General features: G+C 41.5%; 1 protein-coding gene and 1 pseudogene across 11 annotated transcripts in view; one reads left to right on the forward strand and one right to left on the reverse strand.

Moving 5' to 3' along the window:
- ANKRD44 (ankyrin repeat domain 44) overlaps nucleotides 1-26864 on the reverse strand; it is a 345963-nt gene that overhangs the window by 285298 nt on the left and 33801 nt on the right. The window lies entirely within an intron of this gene.
- Nucleotides 11194-12130, forward strand: LOC110740971 (annotated as a pseudogene).

Genomic DNA, 26864 nt, shown 5'->3' on the forward strand with positions numbered 1-26864 from the left:
AAGCAATTTGGACATTGATTTATCTCTCTTAATGAAATCTCTAGAGGTAAGTGGTCCTAGGCTTAGTAGGTCAGTGACCAGGTAGTTCAGTGGCTCGGTGATGTCATCGTAGGTTCAGGCTCTGACCATCTTCTCACTCTGCCAGCTTTGGTTGTTGGCAACCATCTCCTTGTGATTCCAAGATAGCCGCAGGAACAACACATCATCACACAAGGACGTCCAAAGTAGGAAAGCTGGGGCCAGGGAGAGGTAATGGGTACATATCTCCCTGTACCTGTTTCTTATAAGGGAGGAATATCTTTCCCAGAAGACCCCAGTTGACTTCCATGAAGTCTCACAGACCAGAACAAACTCACATGCTCACTTCCAGCCAATTTGTGGCAAATGGGAACAGGATTGCCACTAGCAGAGAAGCCTTCATTCATTCATTCCCTGAGGCTGGGCTCACTGCAGCTGAATGCCTGAATAAAGCTGTGGTCTGTTAGCAAGAAAGAAAGTGTGATGGGCAGTCAAGAGTGCCTCCCAAATGTAGGTAAAGAATAGTAGCTTATATTGTTGAGCACATCCAGTACCAGGCACCTTACTATATACCTTATGTGCATTCTCTCATTTAATTCTCACTAGCTAGAGGCCATTATCTCTATTTCTCAGATGAGGAAACTGAGGCACAGAGTAGTGATACAGTTTTTCCAAGGTCTGCACCCAGACAAGTGGTAGAAATAGGATTTAAATCCAGACAGTCTGACCCCAGAGCCAGCTAAGACTTTACGTGGGTAACTGCAAAAATGTAGAAGCAGAAAAGACAGCTGACGAGGCTACAGAAATCATCTTGGGTGGCAAGTTAGTTAAAGGAGAAGAGTTGTAAAGCCTTTCAAATTTCAGATGAAACACATCTCACTTCACCCATCTTCACTGCATTATGCTAAGAAAGAAGAAAAATTCTTGTGGTTAACAAGCTTTATAATTTTTCTTTTAAAATGTATTTTATTTATTACCAATATATTTTAAATGTTTTTAAATTCACATATATTGCTAAAACCATAACAAAGATGTTTACTTCTTGATAGATCTTGTATATATTTTATTATAATACACATATTTACATTTTACTATGCTTTTTTCTAAACCTTTTGCTTTGTTTACATTGTCTTCCTGAATATGTTTTTGAGTAGCTTAAAAACATTTCATATTTTATTTGTCTGTTGTTGTCCATCCAAATTCCTTCTCATTTGTCGCCATCAGAAATAACGGCACAATAAATATCTTTGTTCTTACAGCTTTTTTTTCCTTTAGAATAAATTCCAGGGAGTAGGTTACTAGGTCAAAGAGTCTGGACAATTGTGTGACTTTTTACATCCACTGCCAATGCGTTCTCCAAAAGAACTGAACTAATTAACATTGCTGCCAGAAATGTAAGAATATACTCGTTTTCTGAGATCACATCAGCTTTGTTTTATTTATATTTATACTAGTTTAATAGCCATTTTTTTCCTTCCATTTCTTTGATTTGGAGTGGAGTATTTTATATAGGCGTGCTTGCAAGTACTTCCTCCTGTAAAAAATCTGTTCTTACTCTTTGCCCATTAATCTTTCTGGATCTTGGTGCTGTTGTGATTCACATATTTCAAAACAAAGTTGGCTTAATTTTATTTCTGCAAACTGAATGCAGACTGAATGACTGGTTCGTCTAGACTTACACTTGGGCGGACCCAAATTCCAGCTTGTTTCCTCAACCTCCTAAATTTCAACAACTGAGGCATAAATGTCAATCTTAGCTATAAAAATATGAAAAAGAATGTTTCCACTGCTTAGTTTTTTTCTTCAAAAGACATACTAGGGCTGCTATATTTGAAAATTCTAAAAGTAATATTAACATTTATGCATCAGTCCTTGTTTTCATAATCAACTACACTCTCCAAATAAAGGATTATTCTTTCAGTATGGGAAGAATAGCCATGATAAAATATCTTTTGTGTCTTTATCCTGAAATTGCTAAGTATGAAATCAGAGGTGGAATAAAGCAGTATCTTCAGATTTTGTTTTGCTTAAATAGGAAAAAACTCCTCAAAATAACACATACACTAAAACTATTTAATCTTTCAGCAAAAAAAAGAACAGGCATTGGTACACACACACTTTTGGACTCCACCACTCTGCCTGTTACCTGTTTCTGTTACCTAAATATTTTTTCCCAAACCAGAATCCCTAAGAGAGACTTAAAATACAGATTCCTGGTCCCCCGCCCCACCCCAGGTCTAACAAATCAAAATCCTTAGGGTTGCATCCTGAATGTGTATATATATATATTTTTTTTAAACAGAGTTGGAGTCTCACTCTGTCGCTCAGGCTGGAGTGCAGTGGCACGATCTCGGCTCATTTTTTGTATTTTTAGTATAGACGGGGTTTCACCGTGTTAGCCAGGATGGTCTCGATCTCCTGACCTCGTGATCCACCCACCTCAGCCAGGTGTGAGCCACTATATTTTTTAAATATTCCCCAAGTTTTCAAATATTTTAGCTGCAAAATTCTCTTTTAAAACTAAATCTTTTTAAGAACCATAAGACGAATATTTATATTGATTTTTAAATGCTGCTAGGCAAAAGACCTGTATTTACTCCTGCACTGCTTTGAAAAGAGTTTTTGAAAGATAATTTACACCCTTAATTAATCCTTTACCTAAGGAAGAGTAGAGGCCAGAAACAAATGTTTTTGACTTTTTTATAGTACCTGACTGCTTTAAAAGCTCTTTGTAAGCTGGCCATAGGCGCAGATCATGTGGCAGCCAGTATCGATACTCATAAGTCTAATTTATCCTCGGGATGTTCCCTGAAGTATTCAGGAATTCTTAGTCCTATTACAAAGATTTTGTTGTTGTGATAGTGGTTTTGTTTATTTAGAAAAATAAAAGTCAAAAAATAAAGTCAAAAAATAGCCCCTGTATAAGGATGGTACAACCATGAGTAATGTTATTTTTTCAAACTTTTCTTTAATGTCTTGAGGAAATGATATTTATACTTCAGGGAAAATTAAAAGGGGAACATTAAAAAAAGCCTGGTGGCATTCCCAATTTATCTACTGATGGCTTTTGAATTCTCCTCACTGTCAGGAGACTGACATTATCTCAGTTATTAAGATTATTAGAATCTTATTATAGGATATCAGTAAACATAGTGGATAGTTTATTAATGTATTCAATAATGTCAATATCCACATTATTCTTCTGCTATATATTATCTACACACACATACACACATACATATTCCACATGTCAATAAAAATAGTAGGTGGTTTAATAATGTCTTCAATAATGTTGATTTCTGCATTATTCTATTAATATGAATTATGCTGTATATATTTATTCCATATATATGGAATATACATATAAAAAGAAACCTGGAAGAACTTGAGACCAGAAAGATATTAATGCAGACGTCTCCATAAGTCAATTCTTTCCTAACTCTCCAAGATATTCCCATGTAGGTGTTTAAATCACAGAAAAGTACTTCTGCTGGAATCTCGCCTAGGTAAAGAGAAAGCACTGCGGTTAGTTTTGTCTTCTTTCTGTGGCCCAGAAAAAGAAAGTCACACTATGCGAAGTGGGCTATGAGAAGACACAGACAGGCGAGTCTACGTGGGCTGCAAGTGAAAGAGTTAACTATTTACAAGCCCACTGATGTCTCCAACACTGGCTAAATCTCATTATTCTGCCTCATTCCAGAAACACACTCACAATCTGCACAGGGTTCTTGAAAGATTACACTAACGTTTCTTAGCCCAGCCACCCAAAATGGGAGTATTCTGTACACAATTCTGTAATACACAGGCAGCGAATCTTCTGGCCTCACTTAACTAAAACGAGCAAAAGTACTCCATAACGCCACATGGTTTCATGTTAAACTTCCAACTCCAAGGCCAGGCGTGGTGGCTCACGCCTGTACTCCCAGCACTTTGGGAGGCCAAGGTGGGCAGATCCCCTGAGGTCAGGAGTTTGAGACCAGCCTGGCCAACATGGCGAAACCCCATCTCTACTAAAAATACGAAAATTAGCCGGGCATGGCGGCAGGTGCCTGTAATCCCAGCTACTCGGGAGGCTGAGGTAGGAGAACCTGGGAGGCAGAGGCTGCAGTGAGTCGAGAACGTGCCACTGCACTCCAGCCTGGGCGATAGAGCGAGGCTCTGTCTTAAAAAACACACAAAAAAAACCTTCCAACTCCAGCCTGTGATTGGCCAGAAATGTCAGTACTTTCTGAACTATCCTACCAAAGTGTCCTAACAGCAGAGGAGCATCTCTTAAATACAAAATTAATTATTCTCCCTTATGGTTATCTTTACAATTCTTGCAAATGTTCCACCTTAGTGTGTGTGTATATGTGTATAGACACACATACATACATATACACACACACACACACATATATATATTTGCCTTAATATTAAAATCATGTTTCTTCTAAAAGTAGGGGGGAAATTGATACTCTAGGAGTACCGATACTCTAGGAGTATATTCCACCTTACTGTGCGTATATGTGTGTATAGGCACACATACATACATATATATACACACACACATATATATACACATACATTTGCTTTAATATCAAAATCAAGTTTCTTCTAAAACTAGGGGGGAAACTGATACTCTAGGAGTATGTGCTAGTTGTACTGTGGAACTTCATCATGTCCCCAGCAGGGTGCACACCAACCAGATTGCCTGCCTTTTCCAAAATGCTCCCCTTCCATCCGGGAAATACGTCTACAAATCAAGTTCCTAAGAGCTATTTGTCCAAGGTGCTGCCCTGAGGCCCAAGGCAATAGTTAACTGAACCAGAGAAGTACTCCGCTCAGGGCAGCCAAGGAGATTCCCTGTCCAGAGAATATGAGAAAGAGATGAAGAGTGAGTGTCAGTCTCTCTTTGGCTGAACCTGTAGCCATATGTTCTACGACTGTGGTCCAAGAAGTCTGAAAGGCGGTCTTTAGAAAAGGAAGGAATGAAGAAGACACTCACAGAGAAGCAGACACTAGAGGTAGGATGGGAATGCTTCCTGTTCCTCGCATAGTCCTGTCTGTGGGGTGGCCCTTCCTGGAGCTGGGCTCCATCCATTTGGAAGCTCAGCTCCCTAAGTAGTCACCTCAGCATACACAGAACGCTCGTGTGAGAAACACAAGCTAAGTGACAAAACAGGAAGGCACAATAGAGCAGCCTGGGGCCTTATTCAGCAAGAGGTAACTCACTTGCTGTGGGCATACCCCAACTCTGAAAGAAAAACCAAATTAACAACCATGCAAGCTCCTATTTGGATATAAGCTAGGTATCCCTTCTTTTCTAGCAAGAAGGAATAAACGTAACATGCCTTGCATTAAATGTCATAGTTTTGGAATTGAGAATCTAAATTGTAAGTTACGGGCCCAAAACACAAAGAAGAACTACAACCCTGCCGGTGAACTTCCTTTTTTCCAGGCTGTTACATGCTTTGCTGTTGCCACCCCCGACCGTGTGGTAAGAGGCGACCTCCTGGGTTTCCCCAGCCAGGCTGCCCCATCGAAGGCAGCTACACAACGGCCAGGAAAAGCCAGCCAGAGCCAGTAGGGCTGGAGCCCTGACAAAGGCAACGACGCTCCTGGAGTCAGATAATGAAAGCCAGAGCAGGAAGGACCCTGCGCTTCATGTAAGACGTTCACCAAATAAAGAAATGTTTAATCATGCATCTGTGCTGTACATTGCAGGGGCCTTTGAAAAGCGTAATGCCTGGGTGCAGTTTAAGAATAAGGAATCTTAATCTATCTGGCCTAACTTTAGAAAATTGTTTGGAGGGGATTCTTAAGATATTCTGAATTTATACTTTCTTAACGGGGGCTGTCTTTTGTATATGTGGTTTGTGAGAAAATGTGTGAATGATCTGTAATTTGAGTCTGTGTTCAAAGCTTAGATAAAGTATCATTGGATTATACCATTTTCATTTAATGCTCTAGATGGCAGAACACTAAGACCTAAGAAATTAAAAAGGGAAAGATTTCAGATAATGAACTAGTTTCTAGTGACTGTCCAACAGTGGACCAGGCTCGTTTCTAAATCACTAGGTGTCTAAACTTGACAACAGTTAAGACTAGATCCCTAACTGTCAGGAGCATGAGTACAAAAGATTCCTGCTGTTCTATGATGTGTTTCTGACTATGTGTCTTTGAAAGACCTTTCAACTTTAATGCTCCAACATTTAGATGTTCTCCATATACCAACAGCTTTATAAAAAGTAAACGTAAGCACAGCAGAGACAAAAGACAACTTGAACACAAGTTATCCACATCAAAGTAACAAAACCAAAGTGCATTTGTCATTATACCAGGAAATAAATCAAATTGAGACAGATGTACAGGAAAAAAAAAAATACATGTCATGAACCTGAAGTTAAACATCTACTTTTCAGCCTCGAGTTTTTAAAAAATACACTTCTAAGATTCTTTCCCAAGAAGGTTTCATGTGTATACAAATACATTAATCCCCCTTAGAATAGATTTAAAACAAAGGCCTTGGTGTTTCAGAAAACGGCACAAAAAAAGAGGAGGATGTAAGGCCCTGTGTATAAACAAGTCGAGAAGCTCGTATCCTAAGCTAATCACTCCTATGCAATTTGAGGCAGCCGCATCACCCTAGTCCAGGACTTCCATGTACTCCCAGTAAATCATAAACTGTCCTGTAAGGGGGCTTCAGCCTTCTGATAGATCACAGATCAAAGACCAAGTACATAAAGAGAGAGGAAGGAAAAAAACTGTATTCATGCTTTGGGTGCCTCAGGAGGTACAGAAAAGAGAGAAGTCAGTTGATGTCTCCAAACCTCTAAAAGCAGCTCATCTTCAAAAACAATGGAAGAATAGGTGAAAACACCAATCCAGTCCCCAAGAAGCAAGAGCTCTCCTTGCACAGGTTTAGTGTTTAACATTTCAGTTGCCTGAGCTTAAGCAGATTCCAGGACTCTCTTGGAGGTGGCAGCTATCACTGTGTGGGATTTCTTTATAGTCAAGGTGATAAGATCTCTTTCAGATCATTTTGCAAAGGAGGTCAGCTGGACAAATGTGAGTACCATGTACACCCACCTGGGAAAGCTAAATATTTACCAGTTCTGTTTGGTATGACAATAGCTTTTAAGAGGTTTTTTTTAAAAAACAAATTAAAAGCACACAGAAAAACAGAAGTGTTTTTTTTTACTTGATTAAAAGAATCAACAGACAGTAACAGTCAGCTTTTTAGTGATTATTATAAAACTTTGGGAAAAAAACAATCATGACTTTCTTCAATTCCTTTTTCTTTTACTTAATATCTTAAAACAATTCAATATTTTCGCACATATTTTTTATTGTGTAAAGGATACATAAAATTTACCATTTATAACTAAAAGAGTATAATTGGATTGTTTGTAACACAAAGGATAAATGCTTGAGGGGATGGATACCCCATTCTCCATGATGTACTTATTTCACATTGCATGCATGCATCAAAACATTTCATGTACCCCACAAAAATATACACCTACTGTGTACCCACTAAAATTAAATTTTTTTAATTTACCATTTTAACCATCTTTAAGCATACAGTTCACTGGGATTAAGTACATTCACATTATTATACAACCATTACCATCATTCATCTCCAGAAACTTTTCCCCATCCCATACTGAAACTCAGTGCCAATTAAACATTAAATTGCCATTGCCTGCTCCCCTTATCCCTGGTAACCACTATTCTACTTTCTGTCTCTCTGAATTTTACTACTCTACGTACCTTATATAAATGAAAATCATACAATAGTTGTTCTTGCATCTGGCTTATTTCACTTAGCATAATATCTTCAAGTTCAGCTATGTTGTAGCATGTGTCAGAATTTCCTTCATTTTTATTTTTATTTATTATTTATTCATTTATTTATTTTTGAGATGGAGTCTTGCCCTGTCACCCAGGCTAGAGTACAGTGGTGCAATCTTGGCTCCCTGCAACCACTACCCCAGGTTCAAGCAATTCTCCTGCCTCAGCCTCCCAAGTAGCTGTGATTACAGGCATGTGCCACCACACTTGGCTAATTTTTTTTTTTTTTGTATTTTTAGTAGAGACGGGTTTCACCATGTTGGCCAGGCTGGTCTCAAACTCCTGACCTCAAGTGATCCACCCACCTTGGCCTCCCAAAGTGCTAAGATAACTTTGGGAATTCTGTACTTGGCCAGAATTTCCTTCCTTTTTAAGGCTGAATAATATTTATATTTATATATTTTGTTTTGTTTATCAATTCATCTGTCACATTTTGTTTATCAATTCCTCTGTCATCAGACATTTGAGTTGTTTCCATCTTTTGGTTATTTTGGATAATGCTGCTATGAACATGAATGTACTAATATCTGTTCACCTCTCTGCTTTCAATTCTTTTGGATATATATCCAGAAGCAGGATTGCTAGATCAAATGGTAATTCTATATATAACTTTTTGAGAAACCACCATACAGGTTTTCATGGCAGCTGCACCATTTTACATTCCCAACAGCAAAGCACAAGGTCTTCAATTTCTGCACATCCTCACCAACACTTGCTGTTTCTGGTTTTTGGATAGTCACCCTGATGAGTATGAAGTGGTATCTCATTTGTAACGGTTTTGACTGGCATTTCCCTGATGATTAGTGATTGCTTCATTTTCTTCTAAATGGTGTTTCAAAATCTATCTTCTTGTTTTGTTTCAGCATCTCTTTCTGTAGGATAGAAATGTAATGCTTGCTCTGAGTAGATATTCATGAAGTGCTTTGGGAGTTCTGAAGCACTTCCAACACACTAAAACTAAGAAGCCAGGGTTTCCATTATTCAGGTCTCAACCAACTACCAAACGTTGCAGCCTGGACAGAAAGATATTGCCAAAAGTTTCCTTCTAGGCTCTTAAAGACTAGATAAAGCAGTCTTAAGCACAGTCCTTCTACGAAGGCAATAACGTAAGTTTTTATTTCCAGGAAGATTAATGAACTGGGTGAGTAAACATGAAACGCAGGATGGTCCCAGGACTCTGGGTCCAGGGATGCAAGTTTGGGCCATTGAGTCCAGCATTGCAGCTCCTACCAGAGGCCTCCCCTGAGCAGCTCCTGCTCACATATACACAACTGTGTCCCCCTCCCAGAGCTACACACTAAGAACACAACACAGCAACAGATTCAACTTTAAAAATAACTTCATAAACCTAAGAAACAAAAACGAAGGTACTTGGAAGATATGGGAGTTAAAAATCCAGTTTTGAGACAGGTCCTTGTTAAATTCCCTGGATCTTGGTTCCTCCTGTCTAACCCACCATGATTTCCCAGACTCCTGCAGATAATCTCTTTCCCTTCTGCATCTAAGCTGATCCAACCCTCCTTAGGCTGCCTGAGAAAATTTCACTTTCAAATCTTTTCTCTTTTTTGTTAAACTGTCATCCTCCAACACAACAGTGTCATAGTCACTAATTCAACAGCCAACAAGCATATGCCACAGACTCCAATGTGCCAGGTGCGCTGAGCTTGGCACTAGAGACACCATGATGAATAAGACCAGGCCCCAGCAGGAAGGACTTGCCATAGAGGGAGTCTGCCTTCTCTAGGCTCTTACTTTATCTAAAATGCTAATGTATCTCCTGGGGCATACAACCACCTTTTGGTCATCTATAAATAGAGTCACTTGCTATAACTCACTGAAAAGAATGTGGTCCAGGAGTTTCACGTTTGTGTGGGATTCCCATGAGTGTGCATGTAATTTGAGGGTGAAAAAAAAAAAAAAGAAAGAAGGAAAAGAATGTGGTCCAATGAAGAACATAGGCCATACTATGTTATATGACCTTAAGCAAAATCACTCATCGGTGGCCTCACCTGAAAAATGGTAAGACTACTTTTCCTAGAAACAGAGACCCGAACCAAACAGTTTTTTAAAGGGAAGCTCATCAAATGCTTTTTTGCCAACCAAAAAAAAGGAAAAAATATAGACAATCTTTTCTTTAAAAAAAAATGTTTCTTTTCTAATTGTTTTCTTTTCTAAAAACATAACTCTGTATGCCAAAGATAAAGCTTTGATGACTGTACACACCCTGTCTTCTTCCATAGTAGCTATTATTACTGCCGAGCCTTCTGAAAAGTGTTTAAGGAGGAGTGATAACAAGGGACCCTAGAGAATCTGAGACTTTTCATTGCTAAACAAAAAATCAGAACCACGCTTGAGACGTTATACTGCTAAGACAACAAGAACGTTTGCCTCAAATCAAACAAGAGACAGGGCCTGCTAACTCCAGTGACGGCCAGAAGGGACAGGCTGCAAGTCTAGTTTGTCCTTATGAAGAAGACAGGATCTGAAAAAAACTCACACCTCGAAATCATCTCTTCTGTGTGATGGGATAAGAGAAAAACCGAGGGCAAAATGCAAATTCACATGCAACTAGAAATCACAACTAAAAATCTATAATATATGATATGTGCTAGGCTTTACAACAAGCATCTATCAGAAACAGCTTACTTCCTACCAGCCAGGACAAAATATTCGCACACTGTTATACAAACAAATCTTCCTAGCCATACGGTAGTTCCCTCTGATAGAGCACTCTGGGCAGAGAGCAATAAACAAAATCCAGACAGGAAGTAGCCAGAAAGAATAAATGGCACAGCTTTCTGGCAGTATCTTCTTGTAGAGAAACAGGAGACATTTTTTTATTTTAATAAAATTATCTTAGAACCCAGACCCTAAAATTACTTATTAATATGATTCCCCACAGAGGTAGGGAAGTTATAAACGAGGTTGTAGTGTTTTGGCTCCATTCCTAGAGTCAACATCATGAAGTAAACTCTATTTGTTGACCACTGACAACTCCAGAATCAAATTCCCATCCAGAATGAACAATTTTGACCTACCCCCTAGTGGGTGCCCTTTCCGAAGCCTTTTCTCATTTTAAGGCATAAGAATTTGTGCTGACGGAAATTCCACGTAAACATTTCAACCTACCAAAATGACTGCATTCTTTCCACAGGAGAATGTTTGAAGAAACTACAGTTGCTTTTAAGTTAAGATTGACAGGCCAGGCATGGTGGCTCACGCCCGTAATCCCAGCAATTTGGGAGACCGAGGCGGGTGGATCACTTGAGGCCAGGAGTTCAAGACCAATCTGGGCAAGAGATGGTGAAACCCCATCTCTAATAAAATTACAAAAAATTAGCTGGGCATGGTAGAGCACACCTGTAATTCCAGTTACTTGGGAGGCTAAGACAGGAGAATCACTTTAACCCAGGAGGTGGAGGTTGCAGTGAGCTGAGCTCACACCACTGCACTCCAGCCTGGAAAACACAGTGAGACTCTTTTTCAAAAAAAAAAAAAAACTTTAGATTAACAAAACATTCAAAATTTACTTTCCTAACATGGATATCTAAACAATACATTAAGCAAGATATAAATATTGCATGATATGGTCTGATGCTGTCTGTGAATAATAATGCCTCTTTAAAAGGTGTTGTGTCTTCCCTGCACTGGGCGCAGCTCTCCTGCCACAGCTCCCTACCCCCTGAAAATGTACACCTGCTCCAAGTTCGTCTCCACTCCCTCCTTGGTCAAGAGCGCCTCACAGCTGCTAAGCCATCCGCTACCTGCAGTGGTGCTGAAACGACCAGAGACACTGACAGGTGAGAACCTAGCAGCTTGGCAGTCTCACGTCCCCTTACCTCACTCGTCCCTGGCCGCAGCTTCCAAACCAGTGCCATTTCAAGGGACATTGACACAACAGCCAAGTTCATTGGGGCTGGGGCTGCCACAGTTGGGGTGGCAGGCTCTGGGGCTGGGATTGGGACTGTGTTTGGGAGCCTCATCATTGGTTATGCCTGGCACCCTTCTCTGAAGCAGCAGCTCTTCTCCTACGCCATTCTAGGCTTTACCCCCTAGGAAGCCATGGGGCTCTTTTGCCTGATGGTGGCCTTTCTCATCCTCTTCGCCATGTGAAGCAGCCGTCTCCACCTCCCATAGTTCTTTTTCCCATGTCTCATCAGCCCTGTATGTTTCTTTTCTTATACCTCCCCAGGTGGCCTGGGGAACATCGTTGGTTCAGGGTTTGACAGAGGAAAGACAAAGACCGTATTAAGAAGAAAAAGAAAAAAAAAAAAAAGGTGTTATGTCAAGTTTGAATTTGCCTAAAAGCCACAGCAGTACAGGAACACTGAAAGGCAAATGTCACTATTCCAGTGTAGCAGAGGCTCCTAGCTGTCTCCCCAGTATCCGTCTTCTCTTTCCTCTATAGTAACAGAAGCCTTAGCTGGGCACATGGCTGCTTCCCTAAAGATTACATTTCCCAGCCTCCCTTGTAGAAAAGTAATTATGTGATTGATTCTGGCTAATGGAATAAGATGTTTTCAACTTCCAGGTCATGCTCTTAGAAGGAAAGGAGGCTGGAAGCCCAGTGCAGTGGTGTGCATCTGTAGTCCCAGCTACGCCTGAGGTTGAGGCAGGAGGATCACTTGAGCCCAGGAGCTTGAGACCAGCCTGGGCAACATAGTGAGATCATGTTTCTTAGTTTAAAAAGAAAAAAAAAAAAGGAAAAAGAAAAGAAAGAAGGCCGCCCTCCTCTTTCCTACTTCCTTTTCCCATGGTGATAGAAAGTGGAGCAACTATCTTAGCTGAAAGAAAGAAGCTATGTGGTAGAGATGGCATAGTAATAAAAGAAAACTTTCTCCCTAACATCATGGAGTTATCTTCTCAGTCTTGGTTTGTTTATGCTCAGACCATTATAGATGAGAGTAAAATAAACTTCTGTGTTCTTATTTTGACCAAATAAGTATCCCGACTAATACCTCTCTTGAAGCACTTTGAATTCAACCGCTATCTTTTGTTTTGATAGCCATTCCTTAAGCAGAAAGCACCCTGGATTTCTTGAAGGGAATTTCCCAGCATGTTTTCAGAGTGCACTGTCAGGGTTTGATGATAGCATCAACCTTTTTGAGTTTTTAGTATCATTTTTCACAATCCTTGAAGTCAGAGCTACAATAAATAATTCATAACAAGGACTGGCTTTCCTTCCTTTCCCTCAGGGCATCCTCACAGAAAGAGAAAGTCTTCGGTTCTAGCACCCATTCAGTAAAGGGCTTGTCTTGTCTTCCTCATCTCTGTCTCTAGTCAGAGACGACTAGAATCCTTCACATCATTTATAATATGGGAACCTTTCCTTAACCTTTTCCAGACCCCCGAGGGTGATTAGAAAATAGCATTTCCCAAGTTCAAGAAATCAAAAGGCTTGACTCCATATCCCAAACAAAATGGACAAAATACTTAGGTCAAAGTTACCATGTCAGCGTTCATAGGCTCTTTAAAAATTATATGGTTTTCTTTGAAAAGACAATAAACATTCTCAATTGTTTAATGGTCATTGCCACTTACAAAATGAAAACGATAGTTGGCTCAGTGACAAGGACAGTAAAAGAGTCAGCAGCATCTTGGGCACACTGAGAAAACCCAGTGAACCTCCCACAGAATTCAGTCCTCATAGAAATATTCTGTCCAACATCAACTCCTAATCCCACTCTAGCCAAAAATTCAAATAAGTGCAAAGACATCATGAGCCCATTCCACATGCCAAGTAGCTTTTTCTTACTTTAGACAGAGAAATGCTAATGTACTTCCTTAAGTAACAGGTTTTTTTTGGGGTTTTTTTTTTTTTTTGGTTTTTTTTGGTGGGGAGGGGGTGGGGAGACAGAGTCTCACTCTGTTGCCCAGGCTGAAGTGCTGTGGCATGATCTCAGCTCACTGCAACCTCTGCCTCCTGGGTTCAAGTGGTTCTCCTGCCTCGGCCTCCCGAATAGCTGGGACTATAGGTGTACACCCACAATACCAGCTAATTTTGTGTATTTTTAGTAGAGACAGGGTTTCACCATGTTGGCCAGGCTAGTCTTGAATTCCTGACCTCAAGTGATCTGCCTGTCTCAGCCTCCCAAAGTGCTGGGATTATAGGCATGGGCCACCACGCCCAGCCAGTAACAGCTTTTTAAAAATGAAGTCTTTGGGAGGACTTCTTTATTTTCTTTACTGTCTCTGCCTTGTCTAATAAAAATGACAGAGCATTTTGTTTCATGATTCTCTATCTCCTAAGTGTAGGGTTTCTCGTATGCAGAGAGTATTATAATTGAGACCATTTATGAACAAAGCATATTAAATGTTACCATGAAAATACTGCAAACCAATGGGTATCACTTTCCTTTAACACTTGAAAAAGCACATAATTCCATGATATTAAAAAGAAAGACAAAAAGGAATGTTTTTAATAATATTTCAACCCTTTGGCTTTATTAGCACTATAACATAAGAGTTCTAATCTGAAAAACCTATGTTTTCACAAACTGAAATCGAGTAGTAAAAGCATTTTGTCACATCCTCCAAGGGCTAAAATGTAAAGCATATGACATAGCCCTATATAAAAATGACCTTCAGTCAAAATAATAAATCAAATGCTCACTCTCCAAGCAGAACGTCACAAACTGAATACCAGGTAAAAGGAAAGCTGTACATGGAAGCATTGTGCTTTCATGGGAAAATGATTGCTCATGCAAGTAGAACCTATTGGAGGAGTGGTAGCCACCTGGCCAGGCTGGAACTCATAGTCTTTCAGGGGTTCAACTGGAGGTGAAGACTATCTAAAGAATTCTCCACCAAGAACCATCATTTTCAGTCCTTTCTGATTAAGGACCAAAATAAAAGCTCAGTAGCTACTTCATTTTGATAATTTTTAGAAAGCCTCAAATAACAGCTAAGAACTTTCTATAAGGATGCCAGAGGAAAGGGGAAAAGATGGAAAATTACAGTTGAAATTACATCCTTAAGAGAGCCAGTTAAGCCACTAATATACAAACAGATCTTAAGTCTGCTGTCTGACCCAGAAAACCACAGATGAGGAATTCATTTTAGGACTAATTACACAAACATTAAATCACTCCCTTTTTCCCTTTTATATTTAAATTTTTGGCATTTTCCTCCCTTTTTCTTTACATGAACTGAATGACAGTCCCTAATCAAGGAACTTGACCTTGGAAATGAGAAATCATCTAGTAGTGCAAGAGTGTCACTAAACTCTATATAACCTCAGGCAAGTCATTGCACCTTTCTATTCTGCCATTTCCCCAACAGCAAAAAACAAACCGCACTTCCTACTTCCTGTTGTGATGAAAAATGAAATACTCTAAGTAAGTCAAGCACCTCAGAGACTTTCAATGTGTTTTATGACATTCATAGATGTCAGTTTTGACATCTGAGAAATAATCTCTTCCACTTAATCTTCTATTCACAATATAGAAAAATGTCCTGTATAGTCTATTAAAAATAATAAAGGCAAAAAGCTTGACCCTCTCAGGTCATGAAGAATTACTTTCTCTGAAAAGCCCAGTCTTCTAGATTAATATCCAAGAGGACAGGGATTTTGTCTGTTTTGCTCTGTAACATATTCTCAGCACCTAGAACAATGCCATATCAAGGCATTCATTAAATATTACATGAATGAATGAATAAAGGTTTAGCCTGAATAAATATGGAAATCTTTTTATTTTAGCTATTTTAGGTAGACATCTTAGAATGTATAGTAGCATTCTTCCTTATCATCTTGAGAAAATTATAAGGACATTTTGCAGATGACTAAGGGTCGCCATCGTGAACATTCTGTATTTCAAGGATGCTCTCAGCGTCTTTTAAAATGCTAACATCACTCCCGAATCTTTAATGCAATTTTTCACCTCCTTTATGCATTTATCATTTTTCCCATCCTCCCCCACCTTTCTAATAGGTTGTCATTTCTCCCTATTGTGAATAATTGGCTGTTGCTAATTTATTGTGCACTTAAAAGCCAATTAGCCATGTGTCTAAAGTAAGAATACCTGCCTCTGAGGGCCTAAGGCCTTCTCCTAAGAGTAAAAAATATGATCCTTAGACTTTGTCACATCTATGTTTTGGCTCCACTTTTTAATGTTTCTTGATTCTCCACCATGTTCTAGATAGATAAAAGGTTAGATAGCTAAGTTCCAAATAAGTGCACACAATCAATTCATGCTGAAATGACATGCTGTGTTACTAAGAGGCACTTGCTCCATGAGACAGGGTATCTGAAAACAATGGCCCCAGATAATGGTGGCTATCTAAGTAAGCAGCTGGTTCAGGGCTACAGTAGGGGTGTCCAAGATAAAGCACCAGGAGTGGAGGGAAGACTGACTCTCGGTGCTGAGTGTCCAAAGGAAGAAGCCATTCCAGAGGAGCTGGGGTCGGGGTAAGACACCAAGGCAGGAACTGAGAAAGTCACCAGAATCGGGGGCAAGGTAGAAATCACAACTTGGGAACAAAGCCGAAGCCCAGTCTCCCAAAAAGGAACACAAAGGCAAGGCCAGACCTGACTTGACACAGAGTCCAAGGGTCAGGATGGAGCTCCTTAAATCCTTGGATCCAGATGGTATCTCCAGGAAGGAGCCAAATGTCTTAGATTGTGACAAGGCTGAGGAACCCAGCACAGGTTTTACGATAGGAAAAGAAGGGCACAGGGTGGCCAACCTCCTTCACCACGACCCAAGGGCATCACAACAGGAAGAATAAGGTGTGGGATACCCCAGAAGCCGTGGAGCTGCTCTATGAAGCCCTTCTATGCCTAGCTTCAGCACACGTGCCGTGAAAATCTTCTCAGTCTTTTTAATAGCAAAGGTACAAAGAGTGATTCAGGAAGATAAATCTGGAGAAAGAAGCATCTGAGATGCACTGGGGCAGGGGACATAGGAGGCAAAGAAATGACAAGTTATTCAGGAACAATGTGATGAAGGCTCTGACAATTTCCAACTTTGGGTAAGAAAAGAGAGAAACTGCCATTTTTTGTGACTTTCTGTGAACCAAGCACAACGCTGGCATTTTTCACATTTGTTATCTCCTTTCTTCCTCACTTTAAGTCTGCAAGAGAAGTATACCGTTCCCATTTTATAGGTGAGGAAATTAAAACCCAGAGAGGAAAGGAATTGTAGTCGCATGACATGGATGACAGAGATGGGATTCACTCTGGAATGATCTGATTTCAAAAGCTGATTCCACTTACACCAGCTGATACTCAAGTGACTTTTTTAAAATGGAAGAATGGGGTGAATGTGATAAGGAGGGGGTGCATATGTCTGCATGCATCTGCTTTTCACGGGCTTGAGGAATCAGCCTGGACGGAGACCTTCCTCATATGCCCTGCCTTCACTCCACAGAACTGGGAATCCACCAGACTGGAGGCCCTCATCCCCAGGATGCCTCCCTAACACTGGGGAAATCATGTTTTTAAATGTTTTTTTAAATAGTAATGATCTAAAGTTACCTATCTAATCTGTGTGTCGATTGCTCAGCATTCTTAAAGCAGGATGTATCTTGTGGAACCTTAGATTACAGCTGTTTTGGGGAAAAATATGACTCAGATAAAATAAGAAATGCATATTCAAAAAAAATCCAACATTTCCATGAAAAGCTGTTAAGCTTTGGGGTGCTGGTAATGTGTGTGTTTTTTTAATCTGGGTGCTACTCATAGAGGGAATTCATGAAGATATATACTTATTAAATGTGCTGTCTTCCACATGTATAGTATGCTTCAAAACAGTTTTTAAACCACCAGAGCAGAGTAATATTTTAACCCTGCCCTGTTTCAGTGTAAACTGGCCTGTTATAAATAAGCAATAAAGCAGGGAAAGTTTGAATATGGAGATGGGAGCAGTAAGGCTCCTCTCTCCTAATGGAGATCCACTAAGAGAAGCTCTCTACTCATAACAAGAAGGCTGTTGCCTTGGAAACGGGAGCTGTAACTACTGCAATCACACCTCGGGAGCAAAGATGGCCAAGATCTATTTCAATTCTTAGATGCCTCGAGGAACCGCAGATGACTGTAACTATGGAAGATAGCCAATCTGTAGTAATGAAGAAGCACATGCTGGAGTTAGAAAGACTGCAATTGAGAAGGGAAAAGAGGGGGCAGGGGAAGAAGGAGAAGACAGAATTGAAGTATAACAAGTAAAGCCTAATCCAAGAACTGCAGAGCTGAGGGGCTTTTGGTGGCATTTCCTTAAGTCATGCCACCCTCTAGTTTATTGCCCACCTACTACCTGCCAAACCATGCTAGGTGCTGGGAGGACAAAGCCAGGAAAAGACATACTCAAAGTGGCCCATGGGAGGTACAAGTACTCTGGGACCAATTAACCTCAGTGTGCAAAATGAGTACAGGAGGCTTCAGAGAGTGGTGGCATTTTTAAGCTGGAACTCAAAGAACATGTAGGAGTTTCCCAGGCAGAGAAGATGGAGGAGAGACATCTCAGACAAAGGGAGGTGCAAAGGGCAGAGGCATGAAACAGCACGTTCTGTTTTTCAGCAGGGTGGCTACCTGCAATTCTGGGTGGGACACTTTCATGTCTGGTAGATTGTCCCACACACTGCAGGCCATTTGCTGTCTCAGACCCCACCCACTCATTGCTGGCAGCAACTCCCAATCATGACAACAACTAAAGTAATGCCCCTCCCACATTTCCAAATGTCCTCAAGGATGGGGGGGGATGCTATTGCTCCCAGTTAAGAAGCCCGAGAACCTGGGGGAACAGATGTGTGGCTGGAGCAGGGGTTGGGGGACAGGGGTGGGAGGTGAGGATGAGAATGCAGGTAAAGATCAGAGTTAAGGCCTTGCACATCCCGCTCAGGAGTCAGACTCTGTGCCAGACATGGAGGAGAGAGAGCAGACTCTAAAGCAATTATGGAGGAGGCCAAACCGACAAGACTTGGCAACTCATGGGATCTGAGGAGGTGGGGAAGAAGAAAGAAAAAAGAATGAAGAATAATCCCCACAGTTTTCAGCGTGGACAACCGAGTAAACATTCATGGCACCAAGCAATGTGATGAATATAGGAGTAAGAGCAGCTTTGGAGGGAGATGGAAAGGTGAGGTGGAAAATGAGTCTGAAGCCCTTCAGGGACATCCAGGTGGAATTTCTAAGAAGTAATAAACAGCAGACTAAACCCAGAGGAGAGACATCTGGGCCAAAGGTAAAAGAAACCTTAGCATTTAATTGTAGGCAGTGTCTCAGCCATTGCCCAAGGGTCTCCAGACTCACTAAGCAAGCCAGGGAAAGGGGGAGCTGGAGATGAGGAAGCTGTGGCATTGGAGCTGGGCATAACCAACCAGGAGCCAATATGGCAGCAAGTGGGTACTGGCAGGCAGGAATGGAGGGAGCAGAGCCGGCTGGCAAGGTACAGATGAGCAGACCAAGCAGGAGTGGCTGAAAGCTCCCGGTACCCCACACTAGTTTCCACAACCATCCTTTCTGTGGATCTTGGCACACATCACTACAGTGGCTTTAGAAAATAATCTTCCATCTCAACCCAGGTCATACACATATATACACACACCAGGGCTGGCTCCAAGGGCGAGCGGCCTGTGCAGCTGCCCAGGGCCTTGTGCTGAGAAGGGTCCCATTCTTGGTTAAATGCTCTGCTACTGCCATCTTGAAATTCTTAAAAATTTTTTAACAAGGAGTCTTGCATTTTCATGTTGCCCTATATCCCACAAATTATGCAGCTGGTCTAGACACACACAAAAACATAACCTTAACAAAAGTTTCATGGAACAATATCTGCTATAGTCTGAATATTTGTGTCTGCCTCTCAAAACCCATGTGTTAACACCTAATTCCCAACAGCATTAAGAGGTAGGACCTTTAGAATGGGATTAGTGCCCTTATAAAAGAGGCCTGAGGGAGCTTGTTCCTTCCGCCATGTGAGGACTGTGCAAGAAGGCACCATCTGTGATGCAGAGAGCAGGCCCTCAGCAGACACTGAATCTGCTGGTGCCATGGTCTTGAACTTTCCAACTTACAGAACTGTGAGGAATAAATTTCTGTTGTTTATAAATTACCCAGTCTAAGCTATTTTGCTATAGTATCCTGAACAGACTGACATTATCTTACTAAATGTGATATAAAATTATATTCTCTGTTCTATTTTTTAGTGTAGCCATAGCCCATTAAATTCACAATCCACTGATGCATTGCAAATCAGTTTTCTTTTGTTTGTTGGTTGCTTTGTTTTTGAGATAGGGTCTCACTCTGTTGCCCAGGCCGAAGTGCAGCCTCAACCTCCTGGGCTCAAGTGATCCTTCCACCTCAGCCTCCCTAGTAGCTGGGACTACAGGTGCATACCACCGTTTTTTAAATTTTTTGTAGAGATGGAGTTCCACCATGTTGCCCAGGCTGGTCATGAACTCCTGGGCTCAAGCGATCTGCCTACCTTGGCCTCCCAAAGTGCTGGGATAACAGGTATGAGCCACCACACCCAGCTAAGAGAGGTTTTAAAACTCTCTTAGAGGGCTGCTATCACCTGAATGTTTATCCCCAACAAAATTCATATGTTGAAATTATAACCACCAAAGTGATAGTATTAGAAGCTGGAGTCTTTGGGAGGGAATTAGAGATTACGACCCTTATAAAAGAAACTGTAGAGAGCTGGCTAGCTCCTTCCATCATGTGAGATCGAGATCACAACAAGAAGTCTGCAGCCTACAACTAGAAGAGCACCCTCATCAGAACCTTACCAGGCTGGCACCCCAATCTTGGAATGCCTAGAACTGGGAGAAATAAATGTCTATTGTTTTATTTGTTTGCTTGGTATTTTGTTTTTGTTTTTTCAGATGGAGTCTCACTCTGTCACCCAGGCTGGAGTGCCGTGGCGCGATCTCGGCTCACTGCAACCTCCGCCTCCCAGGTTCAAGCAATTCTCCTGCCTCAGCCTCCTGAGTAGCTGGAACTACAGGCACGTGCCACCACGCCCAGCTAATTTTTGTATTTTAAGTAGAGATGGGATTTCACCATGTTGGTCAGACTGGTCTTGAACTCCTGACCTTGTGATCCGCCCACCTTGGCCTCCCAAAGTGCTGGGATTACAGGCATGAGCCAATGTGCCTGGCCAATTTCTATTGTTTATAAGTCACCCAGTTGATGATATTTTGTTTTAGTAGCCCAAAATGGACTAATATAATGGAGTAAGCCAAGACTAAAAAGTTAGTTTTATTTTGTTTTGTTTTGTTTGGAAAGTGGAGCCCTTAAAGTGGGATTGCTGCCATTACAAAATAGACCCAGAGACCTCCCTCACTCCTTCCATCATGTGAGGACACAGCAGGAAGACGGACATCTATGAACCAGGAATTGGACCGTCACCAGACACCAAATCTGGTCAGTGCCTTGACAGCAGCCTCCGGAACTGTGAGAAATAAATTCCTGTTGTTTATGGGCCACCCAGTCCACGGTATTCTGTTAGAGTCACCAAAGCAAACTAAGACACCCACCTCCCACACTAAATATAAATTAACTTCAATTTGGGTTATAAATAACTATATATTGAGTTGACTTATAAATGATTAGTTGACATCAAGTTAGGTCTTATAGGTATTTGATTGATTAAATATACATTAACTTAGATTTTGCTTTTCTCTTTCAGTATTCAAAGAAGCCACTAAAAACTTTTTTTTCTAATTTCAGACGTATTTTTGTGCCACCGAAAAGCTCAAAGGCCGAGGCCCGATATTCCTAATTCCTCAGGATTCGCCAAGCCTGCATCCTCTGGGACTGAAGGAAAGAAGTCACAGAGTGAAAGAGACTGAAGAAAGATGAGAAGAAATTTGTCAGGACATTTAAGAAGCCACAGTTTCTGATAGACAACAAGCTCCTACAAACTGGTCAGAAGAGGATAGTTAACCCAATTTTTTTAACAGCAAATTAAATGAATAAACAATTCAAAGAAAAGGAAGATGCAAAAGGTCAATGAGCATATTAAAAAGCTGTCTGGGAAATATCCATTTTCGCATAGCAGATTGGCAAAAATGTAAAGATGATTGAAACTGAAAGCTGAGGAGGATGTGGAGAAACAGGGCTTCTGTGAGAGCTGCTGGGTGGGGAGTGACTTGCTACAACTTTTGCAGAAGGCTCTATGACAGACTCCGCTAGGACCAGAATCTACCCTCCCTCTCCTGGGATGCTCTCACCGCGGGTGTCCAGAGGGCTGTCTCCTCAAGCACGTGGTCTCAGCTTAGTTTACCTCCTTAAAGAGGCCTTTCCTCTACTATGGCATGTCTTTATTTTTCTCAGAGCCCTTATCTCTAATTGCTATTTCCTATTTCATCTATTGCTTTACCTATTTATAGATGACCTCCCACCACTACAACATAAACTTCTGGAAAACCTGGAACATCTCTCTTTTGTTCACCTCCCTATCCCCAACTCTGCAGAGCATGTAGGAGCAGCATTATTTTAATGACAAAAACTGGAAACAAGTGTCCACCCACAGGGGAAATGACTGAATAAATCATGATACATCCACACCATAGAATATTATGAAGCTATGTATTAACCTGGGGGGAAGTGTCAATAATAGATTGTTTTATGGATAAAGCAATTTATAACACACCTATATTTAGTGCCATGTTTATTGAAAAGGAAGAAAAAAACCATGGTCAAATATATTTATGTTCAAATAAGCACAGAGAAAGGAGGGATGAAAACCATGCAACTGTTAACACCGAGGACCCCAGAGGTGTGACAGCATTGGAGGGGACAAAAGATTTCATTTTTACAGTGAACATATATTTCGTAATTTTTTTAAGTTATTTTAAAAGAATTCTGCTCTCAAAAATATTAAAGTATTATACTAAAGATGATGTTTATGTTATGCTTATTTCATCTGCCAGAGTTAGGAAGGCTGACAGTTCTAAGAATTCCACTGGACTTGCCTGTGGCCAGCCTTATAGTCTAACAGTCATTTCCATTTGATGTGCCAAAATGTCAAAATTATTCTAACACACAGTAGCCAAAATGCTTTGCCTTTGATTAAAGATAGTGCTTCCCAGTGGGGGATCTAGAAATGGTTCGAACCCCTTTTCAACAGGCTACCGACAGCCTAACCTGAAGCTGCCCAGGAAAAAGAAAGGAAGAGGGCACAGGGCCGAGGAGCCAGGCCAGCACCCGTGGCCTGGGCTTCCCGGAGTACATATCAGATTCCCGAGGCAGCTGCCAGCTGGCTGGTTCACCCACAAACACCAGTTGGCTGGAGCCTGGGAAGTGATATATTGAAGGCCTAAGGCCCTAAATCAAATGTCCTTGTCTATGCTAGGAACAACCTATAAGGAAAATCTTATCACAAAACAAGCAGCTCTCAGGCATGTCAAGGATTTTAAAAATTAATTCCTTAAGCTGATCAAGTGATAAAAGCTGTGAATAAAAGGATTCAGATGTTTCCACCTCACCATGCTAATCTACCTGTAAGCTACTCAACCAACCACACAAATATATACATATGAATCAGACAGGCTTTTGAGTAACTCAGTTGCCCCACTGCAGCACAGAGCATGTCACTTCACACCAACCAACCAAATGACTGACTGAATGAATGAGAACGGTCAAGTCCATGTGGACATCACTAAGGGGACCTGGCATCTAGAAGTCATGTTCCTGTTCTCACTGAGACATTAACTAGTTAGGTAATTATATCAGGGAAGTTAGAGAAAATTCTCTCAGCCTCAGTTTCCTCACCTAAAAAATGGGAATGATAACTGCACCCATCTCCCAGGGTGGCTCTGAGGCACCGTGAGGGTCTCTACAAAAGCCTATGGCAGATCGAGATGACCTCTCTTCAGATAAGGGCTTGCTGCCCAGCTGTGCAGAGTGTGGTCAGCACATGGCCTCCGGCTGCCAGCTCCTTCAGGGTCTGCCCCTGCTGCAGAGAGCCACCTCACCTGAGATCACACCCTTCCTATGACAACCTGCCTGTAACTGAGAGGTAAGGATACAAAGGTCCATGAAGGCCCAAAGCCGCACACGGTGACTGCAAACACTCACTCCAGGGCTTCCTGCAAACACTCACTCCAGGGCTTCCTGCCGGGTGCGCTGAGGTCTTTTCAACTTCTCCCTCAGCCCAGTCCTGCGTCCTTCCCTTCCTACATGTTGGTCCCTAAGGAGCATCTCACACCCCAAATTCCATCTTAGCATCTTCTTCTAGAGAACCCAACCTGCACCAAAGCCCTTTTTCAGTTTTAAGTACTTCAGGGTTTCTATTTTGGGACAAAGAACAGAGGCCAATTCTGGTTCAGAAAAAAAAAATCACATTCAGCCTGGCATGGTGGCTGACACCTTGTAATTCTAGCACTTTGGGAGGCTGAGGTGTGAGGATTGCTTGAGGCCAGGAGTTCGGGATCAGACGGGGCAACATAGAGAAACTCCATCTCTATGAAAACAAAAACAAAAACAAAAATTAGCCGGGTGTGGTGGGGTGCACCTGTAGTCCCAGCTACTTGGGAGGCTGTGCTGGGAGGATCGCTTGAACCTGACCATTTTGAATTTTGAGGCTACAGTGAGCTGTGATTGTACCATGACACTCCAGCCTGAGTGACAGATTGAGAGTCTTTTTTTTTTTTTTTTTTTTTTGAGACAGACACTTACTCTCACCCAGGCTGGAGTGCAGTGGCAGTGGTGTAATCACAGCTCACTGCAGCCTCAACTTCCCGGCCTCAAGCAGTCTTCCCACTTCAGCCTCCTAAGTAGCTGAGACTACAGGCACATGCCAATACATCCAACTAATATTTGGATTTTTTGTTGAGACAAGGTCTCACTATGTTGCCCAGGCTGGTCTTGAACTCCTGGGCTCAAGAGATCCTCCCACTTCGGCCTCCCAAAGTGCTGTGATTACAAGCATGAGCCACCGTGCCCAGCTGACCCAGTCTCCTTAAAACACACACACACACATACACACACACACACAACACACACTCATAAACTTTTAGAAGGGGGGATCCATGCCCTTTACTTCAAGTATTCAAAGTCTGGTAGTTCATTCATTTACTTATTTAACAAATATGTATACAGCACCATGTTGGGGGGCTGGGCAACCAGCTGGGGGCCACAAGGGCTCTGTACGGATGATCATTTAGGGCTGTTGGACTTTCTATGTCCACCGCAGTGGTTCTCAGTGGGGTAGCACTGCTCCTACAGACTTTGGAGCAGGGTCGGGGGCTTTTGGTTGTTACAATGACTGCAGGGCTCTGCTGACATATGGGGGGTAGGGGCAGGAATGCCACAGTCCTACAGTCCTACAGTGCTTCAGAAAATTTCTTTTCATGATGGATTGGCCCACAATCCACATGATTTTCATAAAAGAAGGGGAAAGAGTTTATATAATTATCTAAGTCTAGATCTTAAGTATGTATTTCATAAAAAATATATTATTTAGTTTTAAATACACTGAATTATCTAGGAATTTGATTAACCTATAAATCAAGGGAAGGATGAACGTATTTTGTTCAGAACTTTACCAGCCAGGTGCGGTGGCTCACGCCTGTAATCCCAGCACTTTGGGAGGCCAAGGAGGGCAAATAACCTGAGGTCAGGAGTTTGAGACCAGCCTGGCCAACATGGTGAAACCCTGTCTCTAGTAAAAATAAAAAATTAGCTAGGCATGGCGGTGCGCACCCAGCTACTTGGGAGGCTGAGGCAGGAGAATCACTTGAACCCGGGAGGTGGAGGTTGCAGGGGGCCAAAATCATGCCACTGTACTCCAGCATGGGTAAAAAGAGTGAAACTTGATCTCAAAAAAAAAAAAAAAAGGAAAATAAAAAAAAAGAACTTTGCCAAGAGTTTTTTACACCATCTCTAAAAATGATGACTCTTAGAGAAATGACATCCATGATTAATGAGACATCTCTATAACACACCTGTATTGGTCTATATTTACAGTTGTCATATTCTTAGTGATATATAAGAAAAGACTTTTTTGCCCTTATTTCTAGAGTTATATATAAGTACTAATATATAACTGAAACTATTCAGCTGAATATTTCTCGAATACAAACTAATTTACAAGCAAAAATGTAACTATTTCATTAGGTCTTCAATATACTGTCCCCATATTGAAATACATGCTACTTTATTAGAAATTATTTTCATGTTGCTTCTCCTTTATATTATAATTAGAGTCTTATGTTGATTTCTTTTTAAATATTGTGTGTGAGTTCTATTATGTGTGAGTTTCCATTTCAGGAAGAGGATGTTACAAAATACATAGAAAGGGATGCTGGGTTTGATAAGGTTGGAAACCACTGCCTTATAGAACTGATTCTAAAACTGGGGTCTGAGGCCCACCCACAGCAGAAACACCTGTGGCATTCATGAAAAATCCAGTTGCCTAGGCTCCAGCCTGTCTCATAATGATGGAACCCAGGAATCTTTTTTTTTTTTTTTTTTTGAGACGGAGTCTCGCTCTGTCGCCCAGGCTGGAGTGCAGGGGCGTGATCTCGGCTCACTGCAAGCTCCGCCTCCCGGGTTCACGCCACCCTCCTGCCTCAGCCTCCTGAGTAGCTGGGACTACAGGCGCCTGCCACCACACCCAGCTAATTTTTAAAAATATTTTTAGTAGAGACGGGGTTACACCGTGTTAGCCAGGATGGTCTCAATCTCCTGACCTCATGATCGGCCCACCTCGGCCTCCCAAAGGAATCTGTTTTTCAAAGCTCCTCAAGTGATGTTGATCCTCATCTAGGTTTGGCACCCACAAGTATAGAGGACACGTGGTGCCAGCCCTTCCCTAGCCTAGAGGTGCTCAGAGTCTCAAAGGGGAAGGTAAAATTTTAACGATCATGTCAGGCGCATAACTGTTAAGTGCTAGAAATAAATACCAGTGAAGTGCTATGGGAATTCAAGAAGGGAGCAGCTGGCCTGGAGGAGGTGTCTTGCAAAGGGTGCATTCCAGTGAGGATCTGGAAGACAGGGAGTAAGAGCTTCATCTCTGGAGAGTGTGACTGCAGAAGCCTTTATATACATTATCTCCGTCAAAATTCACAGC

The sequence above is a fragment of the Papio anubis genome, chromosome 10 (genome assembly GCF_008728515.1).
Source record: "Papio anubis isolate 15944 chromosome 10, Panubis1.0, whole genome shotgun sequence".
Taxonomy (NCBI): Eukaryota; Metazoa; Chordata; class Mammalia; order Primates; family Cercopithecidae; genus Papio; species Papio anubis.